The sequence below is a fragment of the Vicugna pacos genome, chromosome 12, assembly GCF_048564905.1.
Source record: "Vicugna pacos chromosome 12, VicPac4, whole genome shotgun sequence".
Lineage (NCBI taxonomy): Eukaryota > Metazoa > Chordata > Mammalia > Artiodactyla > Camelidae > Vicugna > Vicugna pacos.
This window is the reverse complement of record NC_132998.1, coordinates 23,309,903-23,331,751: the sequence shown is the minus strand read 5'-3', so window position 1 is coordinate 23,331,751 and position 21,849 is coordinate 23,309,903. Positions and strand designations below refer to the sequence as shown.

Genomic DNA, 21,849 nt, shown 5'->3' with positions numbered 1-21,849 from the left:
AAATCGCCAAGGAGTTGCATGCTACCTTGGAGGGCTTCACAGGAGACAGGAGGCTGAGATCCCGGTCTCTTTACTGCCCCTGTGCAGCACTTCATGTGTCATTTCCCATGTTGAACTTCTCCAGGAGAGAATACCTACCTCATGAGGCTATACAAGAACTGAAAATAGTAATAATAATAACATTACATGTAAAATACTAACCAGCCCTTGACATGTGTTTCATGTTAATCCACATTTGTTCCATTTTCCCACTAGTTCTGTCACTTTAAAACACTCACCTGTGACAATCCTCTGCTTAGATAGAAATTTCTGATTTAACTGGTTCACATGGTGGGACCACCATGCTACAGTTTGTCGCCAGTCTCCCAGAATAATGACAGGATAGTATCATTTGTCCTTTTTCTTGTCTTAACCTAGAAAGTAGGTGGCCCCAGTGGATGGCATTATATTAGGAGAGAAAAAACGTCCTCTCTCTGAATACTTACTAAATGAAGGAAAACGACAACTATATATGTCTTCAGTACTGCTGTTGTCGTCATAAAAAGGTTGGTATGGGTAGTGTTTCTTTTTCTTATTCATAAGTTTTCGGATTCTATTTGAATACCACCTTATCTGAGCAGTAAGCAAAGTCAATGAACAGATACTTATTAAGCACCTAAAGTGTACAAGATATTATGTGGGGAACAAAAATGAATTAAAAATTAGTCCCAGATCCAATGACTTTCCAGTCAAGTCCATGCCCAAGGAAATACTAGCTTTCCCAGTTATCTTACCATCATTACAGTAATAGGAAGTTTTACTCTCCTCACCCACTACTTTCAAAGTTATCCCAATAAAGGCAGACAGCATATGTGGAAATACGGTTTTGCAGGAATGTTTCTTGGCTTTTTCTTCTCTATAGGGCAGTCCAAATAAAATGCTAGGAGTGGACATTTCTCCTCCAATAGTGACTTTCATCTGTTGAAGAACATCTTTTTACTGTACCTAAAATGAGATGCAGAAGCAGATACTGCTCTGTGATTCATAAGATTGTAACTAAACTGTTCTAAGAGTCTCTGCTCCCCACCTGTGTGGACCATGCGTCTCATAATGATAGAACAAGTAAGTTTTCAATGTGTGCCCTTAAAAGACCCAGGAAGGAATCCTCTATTTTAAGATGCTTTTTAAACTAACTTCTCTAAGCCTTACTTTTCTTACTGGTCAAAGGAGATCTATTCTTTCACTCAAAAAATGTCTTTATACAAATTGAGCTCAGAAGTCTGTGTTTTCTTCCTGTCCCACAAGAGTATAAGTTCATTGAGGGCAGATAGCAGAGGGGAAAAAAAATCCAAAGAGGCTCTAAGTTGGGATTTGAGGACAAGAATGCTGAAATGTTTATATTTCTTCAGTATCTAGTCCAAAGGGCCTTGTATATTGGAGTTTCCAAATACAAAAACCCAAAGAAAAGGGGCTTAAGTTCCCCCAAATGTATTTGATGGAGTGGGAACCAGAAACGCAAAGATTTTCGGTGGGGGAGAAAAGCCTTTCTAAAGTCAATATTAAGCTCGTATCCTTTAAAACTAGAATCCTGAGACATCTTTTTAATACAAAATTTCAACAGGGAAATATAACAGATAAATTGCATGCTTTCAAATGCAGGCTCTGTGTGTACTTAAAGAATTCACTGCCTCACGAAGAAGGGGAACATCTCTGGATGAAAACAGGCCCCATGTGCATTTGTAGCATGTTTATAAGACAGTCTAGGTCTGTAAACTAGTGACTTTTTTATTTTTATAAAGTAGTGTGTTTTAGTACGTTGTTTTAGATCCACTTTAATAATTAACTGAGTCCTTTCCCCAAAGTTTTTACGTTGCAGCACTTCCAGAAATTGACTTCTCTATGAAAATCACGTTTGAATGTTCACTTGAATTAAAGTTCAAAGCAAATATTATGACTCAAGATGATAATTAGAGGCTTTAGATCTAGCAGCCACTGAAGACTTGGCTCAGTAGAAGCCAAGCTCACTTTTCTTAGGTAGCAGATATGAAGGAGATGAGGCTGTGTTAACATTTCTTCAGAGATGTCTTGATGATGTCACTGTGCTAACTCTGTGACCTGCCGGTCCTCGCACATGTTAGGTTTCCTGCTGTTTGTGTCATGAAGACTTGTCAGTTCCGCGTACCGCACAGTATGAGGGATGACTGCAGCCGGAGCCATACGTGCTATATAGGTCTTGTCCACTGTCCAAGAATTTCCTAATATGTTAAAACCAATATTTTCATCTGGAATACTTTCATTTTGGAATGGTGCCTCCTCAGTTAAAGCTACAACACAAGCACGCAACCAACATTTTCTGGAAAATGATCACTGAGTACAGAGAATTAAATTTGTCTTGTTCATGCACATACCTGCAGTAAAGAGAAATCACTTGAATGTTGTAATTTGTTTCAGAGAATAGATTTAACGTTGCTTTAAAGACAACTTTCAGTAAATGATTGTTGACCCTCTTCTTGTGAGTCTTTGGGAATATAATGGTGCAAAACAGACTTAGTCCCTGCTTTTTTGGAACTTACGGTTTGGTGGCAGAAAGTACATTAATTGCGTGATGATAAAAAATAGATCAGTTATTCTAAACTGTGACGATTTATACAAGAGTTTCTCGGTCTCAGCACTATTGACATTCAGGCCAGATAATTCTCTGTTGCAGGGAGTTGTCCTGTGCCTTGTAGGATGTTTAACAGCATCCCTGTCCTTTATCCACTGTGTGCCAGCAACCACCTCTCTCCCAGTGGTAACAATTAAAAATGTCTCCACGTGTTGTCAAGTGGCCTTGGGAAGGGGAGCAAAATCATCCCTGGTTGAGAAGCACTGATTGATATAAAGGAGAAAGACAAGGTGTTTTGAGAACACGTAACAGGGAAACTGGTCCTATATTGGCAAGGCTTTCTTTCTTTGGGGGTGTGGGGGGTGGTTTGGCAAGGCTTTATGTTAAGTGACGGGAACATTTGTGTTAAGCTCTGATAAGGGGGTTAACAAGATTAGAATGCTAGAAGAGGAGGAAAAGGACACAGGCAGGAGGAGGGAGGAAAAGGAGAAAAAGAACAAGTTATTTTAGGTTCCTTTCTGGAGGCCAGTTCTCTGAGCACAATGGTGATCCTGGCAAGTTCCTCAAGGGCAGTGCCAGCATTTCTCTCTGGTTTGAGCCCGCTGCCTTCAGTGTAGGGCTTGGCATGTAGAGGCACTCAGGGGATCTTCGTTGAAGGCATACTGTGTATCCAGTCTGACAGACACAGTGCTGAGCACAAGCAGTACGCTGTGACTGCACTCTGAGCCCTGCCACCATCACACTGACACTTGTAAGACATGTGCTTGACACCTGGTAGCTCTTCAATAAATAAATTGTGAATTTTTGTTGAATTAATGAGTGAATACGCAAGTGGACTGGTACTTTCATTTTGTGTTACACAGAGAGCTCTGATGATTGAAGAAAAGTCAGGAAGACCAGTTAGGAGCCTGGTAATCCAAGATAGAGGTTTGGTGACTTGGTCATTGTGTTGAGTTTCAGGGTTGCAATCTCGTTCCTAGCATGGAACATACCATCCTAAGGTTAGACACTCATCTTGCCACGAAGAAACCGTCTGACGAAAAGCCAGTAGTAGTACTGTCTTCCTAAGGCGAGCACTGAGCTGTCTTGAGAGATGAGGAAGATCACCTGAGTACTCTTTATCAGAGGAAAGAGCACGGCCATCCTCATGCTCTGTGGGACAGATAATAGCTCAACGGCCAGTGGCAGATTGGGCAAGAGCCTGACCTGTGGTCAGAACCTGGGAAGGCATAGTGTGCAATGACATTTGGCACCTAATGTCCATGCAGATGAATTACTCACACCAGGCAGAGAGGGTCAGAGAACAGAAGAGTATGAATCCTGGCAAAGTAGCATCCATGCCAAGTCCCTGGGTGTCCCTGCTCATTGTCTTTCTGTCACCTGCAGAGTCACCTCTGCAGAAGGTAGCAGGTCTCTCTCTCATCAGGCTTCTGTGCTCAGTTCAGAAAGGTGGGACATGGAGTTGTACTGCTGACTGTACCTGTTTTTCATTGAGACAGTCAGCCCTTCTCACCTACCCCAGCTCGCAGGAGAGGAGGACAGAATATGAGTCACTGGCAGAGAGGCCAAGAGAACTTAAAGACAAGGCAAAGTATTAGGACAAACCGTGAGCCAATGTTTTCAAGATACGGGCTATCCAGCTACTCCTAGCTTCCGCTGGCTTATAGTTCAAAACACTTAAGAAATGTATCATTTTCTCTATAGAAATACTATTTATCTATGTGTATCTATTCAGTTATCAGTATGTATATATACACACACATACATATGTATACATATATATATACATGTATATTGTCAGAACACAATATGTATGCACCTTACTTATAGATACATTAATTTGTAATTTAATTTTTATTTGACTCTTTTAGCATTTGATTTAAAAATAAATATACTTTCAAAGTGCATTTGAGACTGATGTGCTTCCTTTGGGCGCTGCCTGGAACCACGCTCCCCAGAGATGGGGCTGCTCCCTGTCTTTATTTGGGTCTCAGCCCCTGTCACTTCCACAGAGAGGCATTTCCTACCTGAGGGTGCCTCCTCCCTCCCATTCAGGAACTCTCGGTATCTGGAATTCTTAGTAGGCATGAAAGATATTTGTTAAATCCTGTGTGGAAGCTGCTTGCAAATGCCTCTGTATACTCTTTATGCTATTTATGTTTTTGGCAAAATTCTTATCTCAATAATCCCTAAATTCTTATCTAAACAACCCCTCAAATTTGATAGGTTATCATAAAATTATTCCTTTCTGGAAGCTCCATTTAAAATTTATGTTTGCAAAAATTTTCCACCTCAGTCACATTTTCCATTCAACTCTAATGCTTTAAAAAACTACTTACATGGGCTCAGACTTTAAGGTGAATTCAGTCATTTTGAATTTCTTCATTTTATGCATATTGTCAGAGTAATCATATAAAAAATCACTAAGACCAACTATGGTTTTCTTTAAGTAATAGTACAAATGACCATTTTTCAATCTAAATTTATAAATATTTCATTACTTTATTGAGTCCCATTGAAAATTAGTGTCGTAGTTTATAATATTATAAATACTCAAAAGAGGATAAGACCTGCTGGTCACCAGTTCATATGGGAAAGTACATACGTGAACATCTGTTCATTTGCAAGTCTGATGCATGAGCAAGACCAGGGAGTCAGTTCAGTTTGGGCAAAACATAATGTGAGCCCTCGATGATGAAAAGTTTGTGGAAATATAAAAGACAACATTTAAGCTGTATTAATTAACAAAAAAATGAAGCTATTATAATATATGTGACTTTGAGAACATGACCGCCCAACTGGCCATTTGAAGGCCTGTCTTCCAAAGGCAGATTTATAATTCTCGGGTCATGACAGGTGTGAATATCTGTCCTCTCTTTCCTGAGACCTTTCTGCCATGTGTTTTAAACAAAGAATAACATTACAAGCTTACCACCTACACCAAACTTGTTTTCTGAAAAGAGAACCAAAATACATGATCTAAAAGTAAAATATAATCTTGCCTTGGTTTTCATTTGCATTTGGCTTTTAAACATGGCAAAAACCAATAATGAGTTTTCACTTTGAGCTATTTCTAAATGTTATGTTGGAAATTAGCTGCAAATGTTACATTTTCTGGGACATGTTAAATTGGAAATGTTGTCCATGCTAAATGAAATACACCCACAAGCATTCTTAACTATGAATGAGAATCCATGAAAGAAAAATGTACTTTTCATATAACTTTTAAAGATTTACTGCATGAGAAATTTCACATGGGGAAAACCAAATAATAACCACTGTCTTTCCTCAGAGATATATTTAAAAGGGCAAGGGGTATGAAAATGAACGTATGTGCTATTAACTATCAGCCTAGTGCTTGCTGCAGAGAATAATTTTGATTCTTTACTGTGTGTCCTTAGCATAAATGATTATTTTACATGCTTTATCTCCCTAGTACATTCAGAGAGAATCAATAAATTATATTTATTATTCAGGTGTAAGAGACATTTTGCAATCCATCCAATGGTAAATTTCTAATACATCCATCTTGCCTTAAAATGTTACTTTGCTTCTACATTTTTTTTTCCTCTCTTTAAGGGGATTAACTCACAACTGTAGCTGCCTATTATATACTTTGATTTAAAGTTGTAAATCCTTTTGTTACATGCTTTTGTACTTTCTGAAATGAGATGTTCTGTTTAATTATTCAAACCAAAATAATGGTACTGAATTCCATGCAACTGTATTCTAACCTTTTGAGAGGATGAATATGAAGATGGAAAAAGAGGAACCAGTTGAAATCATTTTTTGTCTTACAATTTTTTTTTTTTAGTATTCCAAATAATAGCATGGTTTAATTTCCATGATATTGGGCAAACCTTTTTAAATGGGAAAGATACTGACTCCTTGAGGGTAAAAGTTGAATTTCCATCATCATCATCTAGCCTGGTGCCTGGCACCGTGAAAATGTGGAATAAATATTCAAATAAATGATTGAATGAATGAGGAAGGATGGAAGGAAGGGAAAGAAGGTTGAGAGGGATGAAGGAAGTAACTGTTTTTAAAGAGGTACCTTTCTGTATCTCTTTAAACAGAATAACAGTAATGTGGCTGAAGATTAGTTTTATTGAAGGCAACAGAAAAATCATAAATTTTAAAGAAAATAGTTCAAACATCCCTTAGGGTGATAAGCTGAGGTACTGCCAGCCAAGATTGAGAAAAGAGCCTGAGGGTTATTTTAGATAGTTATTTAAATACACTGATAAAATTTAGTTTTGTTTTTAATCCTGACAATGAATATGGCCCATCTGTACTTGAAATACTGTGTTTGCATCAGCTGAGCCTCCAGAAGGAATGAGGAAGTGAGCTCAGTTTCTGAGAAAGGAAGTTGAAAGAGTTAAGGGATGAAGTGTGTGTGAGCATCAGTTAGGAAACTTGGGACTCCCAGGAGGTAAATCAGACCCTAAATCTGAGGGGAATGTGAGCCAAGTTTAGAACACCATAAATATTATGAACTTGACCATCCTTGTAAGCCTGAAATGTTCAAGTATATACTATTTCACATGTAGGTGGAATTCATCACAGCCAAGATATGGTACAGACTGGCCAACTCTAAATGGACTCAAGCCCAGTCAGTAGCTATGTGACCATGGACAAGTTACTTAACATCTCTGTGTTCTTGTTTCATTCCCTGAAAATTACAGATGATAATGGGGCCCACCTCATCAGTCTGTTGTGAATATTAAATGAATTAAAAATTTATCAAGTGCCTAGAATAATACTGTAATTAAAGGTCTGCTAAGTAAACTTCACTTAAGAGAAATTATTGAGAAAAGCAAGGAAACTTAGGACATATCTCTAAATTTTATGCCTTCCCATGCAAACACTTCTTTAACTACTGATAGGCATAGAACACTGGGTGGGAAAAGCCATTAGTCTGGTTTATTCATTTATTCATCAGATACTTACTGAGCATCTACTGTGCCAGGAATTATTCTAGATACTGAGGACATGGTGATAAAAATAAATTATAGGTAGGGTCACTGTTCTCATGGAATTTATCATCTAGAGTGGAGACAGCTAAATAAATAATAATTTCATAAGCAAAACCTGTGATAGACACCATGTGGGGTGCTGTACATTAACCTTCTGGCCAAATGGATGCTGGGTGGACATGAGGGAGATCATGGGAAAGTTCCTGGAAGAAGTGCTGACTGGTTTAAGAGTTGAAGGATGAGTATAAGTAAGGCAGGTAAGAGGGCATATGTACAATATTCCAGAGCACAGGAAATTCCAGATTATTGCAATTAGAAAATGAAGGTGAGATGAGGTTAAAGAAGTAGTCAGGGATCGAGTTATAAAGTAAAGCTCATGCCACAGAGTTTGAACCTTAAGGGCAATGGGAAACCAATGAAGTCACCCATGCATCTTTTGCTTTTTAGCTTATTGCAATGTATTTGGAATTTATCAGTAACAAAGCAATTTGTTGTAGGTGACTTGTAGAGTGACCCAAGAATCCTACCTCGGGATGGTATCAGAGCTTAGTCAAATGGAATCACTTCCATGATTTCTTGGATCTGACATCAAAAGTGAAAAAATAGATAGATTGGACTTCATTAAAGTTAAAAAATTTGTAGGGCACTGTTAACAGAGTGATAAGGCAACACACAGGATGGAAGAAAATATTTGTAATTCATATATCTGACAAGGGATTTATAGAAATAAGAAATAAATATATATTTATATATATTCCAAGATATATAAAGGGCTCCTACAACTCAACAACAATAAAAACAACCGAATTCAAAAATGTGCAAAGGGCTTAAATAGATATTTCTCCAAAGAAGATATACAAATGATTGATAAATAAACAAAAGATAAAAGATACTCAATATCACTAGTCATTAAGGAAATGAAATTAAATTATAATGAGATACTGCTTCATACCCACTGTTATTCAAAAACAAAACAATAGAAAAATAACAAGTATTAAATATTGGCAAGGATGTGGAGAAATTGGAACTTTTATGCACTACTAGCAGGAATATAAAATGATGTAATCACTGTGGAAAATAGTTTGAGGGTTCCTCATAAAGTTAGACACAGAGTTACCATATAATCCAGCAGTTCCATTCCCAGGCATATACCCCAAAAAACTGAAAGCAAGGACTCAAACAAAAACATGTATACCGATGTTTATAGCAGCATTATTCACAATACCCAAAAGGTGGACACAATCCAAATGTCCATCAACAGACAAATGGATAAACAAAATATGGTAAATGCTTTCAGTGAAATATTCATACTTCCCTGACAGGGGAGATACCATAATCACAAAGGTTCTTTTTCTAGGGCGAGGCTTATCCATTGCATTCCAGTGTGCTGACCCCTGCGATTTCCCCGTATGCAGGAAACTCGACTGTGTAATTTGTGGTACTGGGGGACTACATTTGTGCTGAAAAAAAAAAAAGAGAAAAGAAATATTTGAATCAAAGGAAAATCAATCCCTTGCTCAACTGATGACTCAAAATTATATTGGCCTTTTGGGTTCAGGGAATTGAGGGTCCCGAATGGTGACAATGCATCTGTGTATCTCTGTAACTATCACTGAACCTATTTTTGAGAACTCTCTTAGAACACCATGGTGCAGACTGTCAAAATATCTTTAGTCCCTGGCTGGTAATGCTACAGAGAGGAACTGAATGTCTTTTTTTTTTTTTTTTTTTTTAATTATTTGCACATACACTTGAGGCTCTGTGGAGCCCAGAATTTGTGGACTCATGAACTAGGTTTGAATCTCTACTGCACTACTTTCTACCTGTGCTACCTTGATCAGGTAGCTTAATGCCGCTGAGCTTTGGTCTCTATATATAGTATCTGCATCACAGGGATGATAATACCAGTTCAGCAAATGAAAAAATGGATGTACAATTGTACTGAAATTGTAAAGTGCTTTCTGAATGAGAACTGTTTCTATTAGAGGTTTGTAAGAGGCCGTAATTTCAACCCCAATGAATTACTTTTACTCTTCTTCAACAATCAAAACCACATAATAGTTAACCAGTATTTTTTAAATCTCATTGTTTTTCAAAAAAAAAATCTCATTCTTTTTCAATCCTCTGTACACATAGAATTCTCTTTGAATGTTTGCTCTCTCACTGGGCATAATAAAATTAGTCATCTGCTTTCTGTCACCATTTTGAGAAGGTTGTTTCAACCTAATTACTCTCAAATCATTCTTTCTTTCCCCTTTTGGTTTTCTTGTACAAGGCAGATGAAAATGCAAAGTGTAATGTTTTGGCCGTTTTATCATCTTTGTTGATTTCACCCTCAGTGTTTATTTATTGTTCTCCTTAATTTTCCCCAAAACCTGGCAAATGCTAGAAACTTACTGCTCTGTTCTTTTCGAAGTCAGCCTTGAGTACAAATCCTGTGAGCTGCTGTTTTTGTCAAAGATGCCACCAGGAAGAGAGCAAAAATCCTCTAATGTATGCTGTTGATTGAGGGAGACCAAGGAAACCACCACACCCTAATGGCTGTCTCTACTGACGACCACTTTTTTCTACTGTCCACTGGCCCATTCGGCCTCATGGTCTGGTACCTCTCAATGTGTCACTTTAAAATTGTGAATTTTGAACATTATGTGCCCATCTGAAAATACTCTATGTGAGTTTTTGGCTGCCTTTTGAAAGAGAAATACAACTCTTAATATTGCTTGGCCTGTGGCTCCCGAGCTGTTTCTCTAATTACAGTGTTTCCTTTGAATTTAACGTGTACATTTTAGTTTATCTTGTCTTATGTCTCGATACTGATACCTTGGGTTCTTATTTTATCTTTAATTATCCAGGCCAGACCTCAAATAACTTCAGCAACAACAAACTTGGAGGAAATGCCCTTTATGCTTTTAGCTCAGTATTTTAAATGCCCTTGATTCATAGATACTGCTTGAATATACTTTTTAAGAGTAAAAGAGTATTCATTTTCATATATCAGAAATTGACACATTAGAACTGACTATACTTCAATTAAAAAAAGAGTAATAGGTATTTTAACTTCCCAATATTAGAAACCTGTAAAAGAAAAATAAACAGATCCTTTGTCTTACTGAGATGACATGTGATAGCGATAGCTACTGAATATTTCATTTTTATCTTTTCCTATAGGTGATGGTGGTGCCTGTCTTTTTCAGCATTCTCCATCTAATAAGCTTTAGTTCCTAATTATTTTACAAGTATGACATTTAATCAATGTTAATTCTCTAGAAACTTAATTTGCTGCCGGCATTAGTAGATCTCTGTAAGCATTTCATTATGCCCATGCATTCATGTGATGTCTTTCAATGTTTATCTTTTGAAATTTATTAGACTTCCTTGGCAAAAAAAAAAAAAAAATCTGCCAGAAAAGAATTTTAAGTAATATATATGCAGGATGTTTTTGGAAAATCCAGAAATTGTGATATCCAAATCAATAATGCATTACTTTTATTTTTTGGAGCAGGTAGCTTCACACAAGATAGATTCTGGTACAACCAGATGGTTCAAAACACAAAACATATAAAAGAGTACATAGTGAAAAGATTCACTGTCTTCCATAACCCCAGCCAGCCAGTTCCCACCACTGTGCACACACAATGAAAATCACAGTATTCATTTCTTAGAATTCCTCCAGATGTTCTTTATGCAAATATAAGCAAATATAAATTCATATTCATAACTTTTCTTTTTAAAACGAAACATAGCATTCTATGCACACTCTTCTGTATGTTGCTTTTTCCACTGAAAAAGGAATCTTGAGGATATTTCCATAATGGCACAAAAAGTGGCTCATCAATCTTTGTTTTAGCTTCATGATGTTCTATTGTATGAGTACATCTTAATTTATTTAACCAGTCCTTCATTTGTGAACACATGAATTGTTTTCTGTCTTTATTGATGAACAGTTGAGTTGTTTCCAATATTTTGCTGTTATTAAATTGTTGTAATGAATATCCTTTTACATGTATTATTTTATACATGTACAAGCATATTTGTAAGATAAATCACAGTAATGGAAATTTGGGTCAAAGATTTATTGCATTTATATCATTGATAAATATCACCAAATTGCCCTCTTTAAAGGTTATACTAGTTCATATTGTCCCACTGACAATGTATGGCACTGCATGTTTATCCACAACCTTACCTGACCAATATGTACTTAATCCAACTTGTAGAATTTTGCTTATCTTAGAAGTGAAAAGGATGGTATTTTGTTCGGCTCTAATTTGCATTTCTTATGAGTAAGACTGAACATATTTTCTTACTTTTAAGAGCCATTTGTATTTCCTTTTCTGTGGATTTCTGTTAATATCGCAGGCCCATATTTCTACTGGGTTTTGGTTATGGTGTGTTAAAGTACAGTATGTGTAAGTATCCCATATTTGGACAAATCTTAGAAACTGTTCTCTAACCCAAACCAGTCTTTCTGTGGTCTGTCAGATTCTTGGAATCTGCCCACTGTGGGTAGAAAAGTGGAATATCTAGGTCATCTCTGGGATTTTCACTTTCTTTGGGAAAAGATTATAATTAATACTGAGAGAAATAAAGAGAGTATATGATGAAGCATTCATATTGCTAAATTAATTCATGTGATGATTCAAGTACCTGATATCATTAGCTTCGATTAAACATCAGTCTTGTAAAAACAATTAGGAACTAAAGCTTGTTAGATGTTAATGTCACTAAAAAAGATGAATAGGACCACCAACACAGTCACTTACAAGCGTCTCTTTTTTCCCCACCTTTGGCTATGCGGAGGAAAGAACCAGACCTGAGATGGGGTCCCTTTGGATAATTAGAGCTGCGTTATCCCCCAGCCCCACAGTACAGCTGATTTTCTGGAGTTGAAAGGGACCTCAGGCTGTACGTCTCCCCACCTTCCCCAGAGAGACAGATGGGGACACACAGACACACACACGCACTTCTACCTCTTGCTTGTTAAATTGCTTCCTGACTCCTAAGGAAATGAGCTTGGTTTTCTTTCCCTTATAACTTGCCTCTCGGGACACAACAGACCTTTCAGAACACACTTCTGCAACTCCAATAAAGCTTTTGGGGACTCATTCTAGTAAACAGGTATTTTGCTTTAATTTCAGTTTATGCCTGGAATGTGCAAATCAGAATTTGACCACGGCCAGAGCAGATTGTCCTCATTCAGGATTAGGCTGCAGTAACTATTAATCCCAGCAGCTACTCCTTCCCCCCAACACACACCCCGCCTCGCCTGACACCCCCCATGCCCCCGACCCCCGAGAGTCGGAGAAGCAGTGGATTCAGAGAGGTGAAGATGGGCATGTCAGTTATTTTTCCTTGATTGGTTGGTTGATTTTCAACTTCTGAGACCAGAAAGACTGTGTCCCCCTTCACTTTTTGCACATTCGATTTCAACTGCCTTTTGGTGGCTAAGGTCTCCCCCACCCCCAGCCATCCTCTCCCCACACCACTTGCTTGCAGTTGGCGTGAAGGTAAAAAGCAAAGAAAATCAGATACAGCATCATCTGCCCTGGGTACTGGCAGGCTCACTTGGCCCAGGTCTTCTTAAAGAACCTCAGTCTTGGGTTTTTACCATGATTTGCATGTATGTGTCCTAGAGATTCATGGACAGCATTGCAAGGAGTGGGTGTTCCTGTTAAAATTTTAGAATGTGTGTCCCGGCAGTAGATCATACAGCTGTTAGTGCATGAAGAATAGAAATTAAAAAAAAAAATCCTGGTGAATAATAAGACACTCGTTGAGGGGTTGGTTAATGTGTTAATACGTATAATGTAAATATTTAAAATATCCATAATTTTGGTAACTTCATCTAAATATTTCTTTATTGAAAAAAATTATCTCAAATATTAAACTGGCCCAGGCCCCTCCCAACTTCCAGGAGATCCCTGAGCACTCAAGAGGGCTGTATTACGTACATCATTATGTCTCTTAATAAAAGTCGCCCAGATAATGAGATAGCTATGCAAATTTTCTGAAGTGATATTTATGGAAATTTTTGTAGAGAAACTATAAACATCAGTTAAAACTTTCCTGACTGTATTTTTAAGAGACGTGTGTCATTCAGTTGTCCCTGAACAGGCTTCTAAATTCTAATGCAAGTGTACTATTAATTAAAAGCTTGCCATTTTTATGAAGCCTATTCACTTAAGATAAATCAAATTTATGGAGTCAAAATAGTGTTTTTACTTGCTGTGCATAGTGAACATGCACTTTGGTGCTGGATTTGGGTTTCTTTGTGTAGTCAGTGAGGTATGTACCATCCCCCATGTGTACTGTAGAAGAATTTGCATTTGCTGTGTGGGGACCTGGCCAGGCCTGACTACCTCTCTGTCACTTTGTGAACAGTCTGTGGCTTGCTGCCCCTCTCTGAGCCTCCCAACGTTGTAAAATAAGAGGACCTGTTATAATTTCTAAGACCCTTCCCAGTCCTTGAACTCTATGACCAGGAGCATGACTTCATTATTTTAAATTATTATAAAGGATTTCAGTTGTTATGTTTGACTCTAGTATGTGGTGTAGCTATACTATATTACATATATATGATGGTCAGGAAAGCATCAAAAATGTTCATTCAGCAAATACTTACTGAATAACCACTATGTGCCAAGACACATAGACAATATTTGCAAGATCCTTGCTTTCGTGGAGTTCGTATTCCAGTAGGGGAGACAGACACTAGAGATGCAAATAAATAGACATTTCAGACAGTTGTAAGTGTTGTTGGTAAGAAAATGAAAATAAGTTGATGGAAAGAGAAGACTTGGGAAAGGATGCTTAGGGAGAAAGAGATGGCATTTTAGCAAGATCAGGATAGTAAGAAGAGGCTGGTTGTGCAAAGGCCTGGAAGAATAATGTCCCAGGTAGAAAGAACAGCAAAAGTAAAAGCTCTAAGGTGAGAATGACCTTTACATGGTCGAGGAGCAGGAGGAAGGGAATGCCCATGTGGCTGAAGTGTAGTGAATGGAGAGGAAAAATATACAAGACAGGCGAGGTGGGAAGGATGGGTAGAGGGGAGATTACACCTGATACCATGGTCAGGTGTCTGGATAGTTCTCTTAATGGGAAGCCTCTGGATAACTTTAAGCCAAAGAATAATGTGATTGGGGCGGTGGGTGTTAAAAGATAATTCTGGCACTTATGTGGGCAGTAGGTGGACAAGTTTCAGGATCTGTTTTAATAATGCAGAGAAGTGATGGTGGCTTCACCCACCACCAGAGTGGTGGCAGTGGAGGTAGCGAGAAGTAAATGCATTGAGGAAATAGTCTAATGGAGAGCCAGCAGAATTTGCTTAGGGATTCAAGGTAGAATGTAACGGCAAGAGAGAATCCAAGATGACTCAGAGGTTTTTGGCCTGAGTAACTGGTTGAATGGGGATGCCATGGGGTTGGGTTGGGAGGAGAGCAATCATACTCTTTTGGACATGTTAAGATTAAAATGCCTTTTTGATATTCAAGCACAGATGCCAGGTAGACAGTTATATATTCTGAGTCTGAAGCCCAGGGGGAGGTCATGGCTGCAGATATAAGCATGGGAGTCATTAGCATTTCAGAAATGGATGAGACAAGAAGAGAGGGGTGTAGATAAGGAAAGGAGATTCATATTTACAGATCTGAAAGAGGGAAAGGAGGAAGAGAGGGAAGCGCCAACAGAGGCTGAGAAGGTGCGGTCAGTGAGGTGCAGGGGAAGCCAGGACTATCTGGTATCAGCAAAGCCAACAGGACAGAGACATGGACTCCAGTAATGCTGCCAAAATGTCAAGAATCAAGAGATCAGGGAATATTTTAAAAATAATATTCATGGTAATAAGATGTCTTAAGACATGATTTCTAGAGAACCTTCTGACCAGAATTGGGTGCCACCCATCCTGCATTTTGTGTGTATGCTACTTCTATGCTTTTAAACTCCAAGATGCAGAAGCCTTGGGGGGTTTTATTATTATTATTATTATTGAAGTATAATTGATGTACAGTGCTGTCTTAGTTTCTGGTGTACAGAAGCCTTTTTTTTTTTTTTAATACTTGCACAGAATAAACCTAATTCCAATGAAAAGTAATTGCCCCTTAATAGTGATTCAGGAAAAAGAACAAATCAGTGTGCCCTGGGCAGCCTTCCAGCAGACCTCTTTTCCTGGCTGGGAGATAGATGATTTCTAATACCCAAGAATACTCACTTTTTGCCATGTTTCACTTTTTAAAATAAAATTTTATAGGAAGAAATTTAAAAGTTCTTTTTTTCATAGTCGTTGCCAAACTGGATGAGGATTTCAGCTTGTCCTTTGTCATCATGTATCATGTAAAGCAAGGAGACTAGTGCGTGGTCATTATTTAAAAGCTGGGGATGCCTTGTTTTTGGATTGTTTCTCATTTTATTAAAATTCTGAACCTAAATTGTAACACGTAGGAAACTTCCTATGTGTAGACAGAGGGTGCATCTTACAGTTAGGCTGTATACAAAACAATGTCATTGTAGGTACTTAACGGAACAAATACAAACCAGATTTGTGCAGTTACTGATAATTATGCATGAAGGATGAGATGAGCAAATCATCTCCTTCATTCTAACTTAAACCTTTACAAGGAGCATTAGTTCTGAGACCATCAGAGCACTACAGAAGTGGTAATTTACTAGATGACATCCTAGTACCATAAAAGAATTGGCATTTGCCTACCTGATGTGTCTGGTTTAGGGGACTAAGTTATGCCTCTTGGAGGACTTACCATATAATGTTTTAACGATATGTTTTATACTTAATATGTTTTGTGTGTATTTTTCAGATTTTTTAAGCCTTTAAGGAGCCATTTTTATCTCCCTCACAACTCATCTCTAATTGATGCAATTATGTGTGAACAGCAGTGATTTTGTTTTCTGTTGTTGGGTTCTATTTTTCCCTCATAAAAAAAAAAATAAAAACACCTGAAAAAAATTCTAGGCTTTCAAAAATCTCCATTTGTACGATTTTTGTTTCTACCAAATATGATCAGTTAACAGATATCAAATGCCCAAGAGGTCCATGAAATCATACCAAGCCAAAGTGGCGTGAGAAGCTGGTATTATTTATATACCAAGGTCTTTACATGTACTCTCCCAGTTAATTCTCCTAAGTTTGAAAAACAGATATTGTTATCCACATTTAAGAGATGAGAAATTTATGTAACTTGCCCAAAGTAAATGGAGAATCCAAGTTACATGTTTTATGAGCATAAAGCCAGTGTGCTTTCCACATTACCATGTTCACTCTCAAAAAAGAACCCCCATTCTCCAGTCCGAGTTACTTGCCATCATATTAGCCAAGAAACATTAGACATTCCATGTGTGCAATATAAAATAGTACACACATACCCCCTGTTGCCATAAAATTTAAAAAGAAAAGCTTTAGAGGAAAAATAGAGAATTGCCTGTCTCACCTGTTTCCAATTGGCTTATCTTTGCTGATGACAGAAGAAAACAAACGTGGTAAATGTATGCCTCCTTTATATTTACAAAATTTGTAAAAGGCCCGTGTGACTCACAGTCTAGATGGGAAGGGGTCATTTAGTGAATGTGCATCCAGCCCTTAAGTTTGGTAGATATTACTCACAGAACAGCTGAGATGATCCTGAGGGCTCGTCGGATGACAGTTCAGCCTTTGCTTTATACTTCATCTCAATTACACAAAAATATGCAAAGCAAGAAGGAAATTCTGGGGTCAAAAGAAGACAAGATAAAGGAAATGGGAAACAAGATGGTTTAATTATGCAGGTTGCCTGAGGCTTTCTGGTATTTCTCCAACTAGTTTTACATCTTTTTTTTTTTTCAATTATGTTTGTAGATATTTAACAAAGGGGGCAAAGTTTTCTACTTGGTTTAACAAAGAATTTTTTGACCTAATAGATTTTTAGCTAAAATCTCGAATAACTGGAGTTTAAAAAGTATTCCTTGACATTGTTTCCTAGAGGGAAGATGCCGACAAGGAGTAGCACCAGCAGTGCCTACATATTTCAGTTTTATTATGTCTGTTTACATAAATGTGACATTTTTCAGATAATGCACAAACGCTTGCAATACATCCCTAATTGTCAAAGAAGCAAATATCTGAGCTTTATGGTACCCGGAATAGCCATTATGTGTTGTTTACTCTTTCTATCACAGTAAGTATCAAATGTTTTATTAAGCTTGTCTTGAGTCAAATGGAAGCCAGTAAAGGCTACAGTTGTTCCGTGGAGAAACGTGAAGGCAGACTACACTTGAAATCAGTACCAAATTGTTCAATAGATCTACACACACATGCATAACCTTTCTAAGCTACTTCTTTAAGTGGAGGTGTGGATAGTACATGTCAGGTGGTAGCCATGCCCACTTCTATAATGTCTGCCATGCAGTGCTTAAATTACTCACTTTGGACCTCTGAGATACGCTAATTTCTCGTGTAGCTCTTCTGTTCTTCTACAAGCTATGTACCTTCATTACAGACTTGTAGGCTGTCTCCAAGTGAAATTACAGTTTCTCCGAAAGCATCTTTGATATCACACGGCCATCCTAAATGTAGAATTCCAAAGTCTATGAATTATATACATTAAAGCACACTTTTGCATATCTTTTCTACAAGTTGAAGCTTTTGGAATATTACAAAAGCTTTTTCATCTTGAGTCTTGCCATTAGTTCTAAGTTCCTTATCATTCTATTGCCAGGCTAAATAAGAAGTCACTGGGATAAAGATGGTGGTCTCCAACTTTCTCCCATTGTAGTTAGCCCTGCAGAAAAGGAAAGGGTGGATGTCTTGGGGTTGAGGGGTCCTTTTAGATCTCCTGTTCATGTGTGTACTTATTCCTAGTGTGATCGTAAATAGATACATATGTATGGATGACTACAATCTATGAAATACATGTATATATGTATGTATGTATGTATGTATATGCATATGTGTATACATTTGTGTCTTTCTCATACAGCACTGATGTACCCTGATCTAGAAAGTTTAAACAGTGCTGACAATGAAAAATGCTGAGTGATTTGCATGTCAATATTGGACTTCATAAAAAAATCTCTGTTTCAAAATATACTATATACTATAGCTCAGAATTAAATGCTTAGGATCACCCTGCTAAAGCTTTGACAATGTGATTTTAAAATACCTTGAGGTGAATTACATGGCAAATGAAAGTGAGTCAGAGAAAGTTTCACTTATCATAAATGAACCTCCTCTAAGGTATTATTGCTAATAGAATCCAACACAGCTGTACATGATTACTTTCATGATTGAAGTATCCCAAAGCAGACCCAAAATTCAGTAATGAAACTGACAAACAGTGATGGAAGGAAAGGTTTCTTTTATTCTAGATGTTTGTAAATGTCAGTAACTCGTTAATTGGAAAATTGGAAGAGTCCTACTGAGTATAATGCTACAAAATCAGTTCAGAATTAAACATTCACGTTTTGTGGAGTTGAATTGCATTTTCCTTGTTTGTCCTAATTAACTATAAAAGCTGAATCTTTGTGCAGGCAAGATTTATGGGGAAAAGTAGTGAAGTTGATGAAGTAGACATAACCTAAGGAGAGTTAGACAAGCAAGTAATTCATTAGGAAATTGTATGTCTGAATAATTTGTCTCAGAAGCCAATGAAGATAATTTGATAATCTTCGGACTATGAAATCTAGGTGCCTGGGTTTTAATTTTTATTTTGCCACTGACAAATTGAGTCATAATAGACCACTTAATATCAATGAATTTCTCCAACTAAAAACTCAGCAAATGGTAGCCCATAGCATTGAAAGAGACATGTGTTGAGTGTCTGCGTCTTTACTTTGGTAGAAAGTGGAAGGATAGGTTTGGGCAGCTCTCAGATTGGGTTGCAGTGGTCAGACAACAGACTTTCCTCTCCACTAAGAACTGTTCGTCATGCAGTCTTTTTATTGAGATGGTGTGCAATATTGGGAAAAGAATGGTCTTTGCTGTCAGGTAGACCTGGGTTTGAATCATATCTCTGCCACTTATTAGCTGTTTACCCTTAGACAGATTTTTAACTTCCCTTAGATTCCGTTTTCTCATCTGTAAAAATGGGGGTTATAATATCTGTGACTACAGAAGTAAATTCCCGCTCAAAGGAGTTCACAGTGTAGAGATGAGCAGGCTGATGTTGACAAGGTAGGGTGGTGAGTGCTGTCGTGCTGCATGTATTTATTGCCGTGGGATCCCTGTTAAGTCTGGTCTCTCACTGAGCTCCCCCACTCACCAGATAAAGGGATGCAACCACTTCCTCTTGAACTCATCCAGTCCTGGTGCTTTCTTTACACTATTTTATTCAATCCTCACAGCAGTTCTATCAAGAAGGCACCATTTCCATTTTATAGGTGAGGAAACTGAAGCTCAGGGAGAAGTGACTTGACAAGGTCACACAGTTAGGAAGTGTCAGTGCAGTATAAACTATGAAAGCTGCATTATAGTAAAATCCTAGGGTCTTAAAAATGGGCTTTGTGTTTTCCATATAAAAATTATTTCTGGTCTAACATCCTGGTAAGGTTTTGTGTGTATAATCACCATCTCTCACTGTAAAACCAGAGAGTATCCAAAGTGCAGCTTTAAATAAGGAAAATCACAGACTCCCTGGCTTCTGATAGCCACAATAAATCCTGATTTAATCACGCATTAAAAATGTGTCATCTGTTTGATAAACAGTCATCTGCTATTGCTTGACCTAGCAATGAATTAATAAAGCAAAACATGTGACAACTCAAGGCTTATGTATGAAATACGTTATTCCCAAGGTGTCCAAATGTGATTCTCACCCCCTACCCTGGGCGCCAAAAGGTGTTGATTGTAAAATGGTATGTAACAACACTGGCTCATACTTAGAAATTGGGCTTAAATCTGGGAATTTTCAAAACTAAAAACTATCAAAAAGGAGGAGCTCAGAGATAAGTCCTGAAATGAGCCAGGGCCGAAAGAGATGGCTAATGGGTGTTAATCACTTGGTTTCCAAAAGCTCTCTGTGAAATTCTTAAGTCTAGCAAAGAGTCTGCATCTGTCTGCTCTGGAGCCTGGCTGTGGAAGTGGGCTGGGAGAGCCAGGGGAGAGGAAAGACAGATTCAGTCATCTCCTTTGCCAATCACCCGAGCTATATGACCATTTCTTCACTGCATTGCTCCCTGTCACCTGGTCCAAGATTTATCTTACTCTAGCTGCATGAACACTAATGAAAGATTTGAAATACTGTAAGCAGTAGGCTCTGAACATGTTATCTTGAATACTAAAGGAGAAAAGAGAGGGTCCCGTTATTTATTCATTTTAAGATGATAAACCATTTGTAGGAACCAGTTTGTAAATGCTTTCTCAGTGAGAACGGTGGGCATAGAGGAGGAGTTAGAGAGATAAATTCAGCCAGATTTCATCTCCTAAAGTGCTTGGAGCTGCTTGGCTAAAAGACATTCTTTCCAGTGATGTGTTTACATGCCAGGAAAAAAACTTGAATCCTATATCATAAATTAAACCACGAATTCATGATGAGGAAGTAAGATCTGAAAACTTGGAGAGATGATATTTTCTTAACTGAAATTTTAGGAAATCTTCACATGCAGCCCCAAGTCCTTAGCCTGTATCAGTGTTATATAGTCACCCGGAACACATCCAGTAGTGACTGCTATATGAAGATGTATCTCTCTTTATACACACACACACACACTCACACACACAGTTATACAAAAGTATGTGAATCAAATTTGGGTTAGTACTATATCACAGTGTAAAGAGCATGTAACTTAAAGCTTTATATCTGCACTTTGCTTCCTGGGAACATTTAGGCACATTGTTTCATCTCTGTAAGCCTCTGTATCCTTATATTTTAAGAAGTGTAATTGTACCTGTACAATTACATCGTTGTGAGTATTGATAGTGTATACGAAGTACTGAGCACAGTGCTAGGCACGTGGTACACGCACACTGCTCTCAGCTTCGGTGTAATAGTAGTGAGATTTAAAATTCGCCATGGAATCTACTATTTAGCATCAACAATGGCCAATTCTTCCTTAAACCCAGGACTCCTTTTGTAAAATGAATTCATGGGGTTTTTTTGCAATTTTAAATATTTGAGTTGTTGAGAAGAAAAAAGATTTTATACCTATTGTCGACTGAAATAAACGTGCAGCCTAAAATTTAAGAGTTATGTTTTATTTGGCAGGAGGACTCGAGCTGGGATGACAGCCTCTCAGATTGTTCTGAGGGACTGCTCCGAAGAAGTAGGGGAGGAGCCAGGATATATAGGAGCTTTACAACAAAGACCA

The 21,849-nt window shown here is 37.8% G+C and overlaps 1 protein-coding gene and 1 non-coding gene across 11 annotated transcripts in view; both read left to right on the top strand.

The window, feature by feature from the left end:
- The window catches only part of GRIP1 (glutamate receptor interacting protein 1), a 619,135-nt gene that overhangs the window by 401,946 nt on the left and 195,340 nt on the right, over nucleotides 1-21,849 (top strand). The window lies entirely within an intron of this gene.
- On the top strand, nucleotides 8,868-9,025 carry LOC116282711 (U1 spliceosomal RNA). The gene has a single exon (XR_004192296.1). It is a non-coding gene; the product is annotated as a U1 spliceosomal RNA (small nuclear RNA).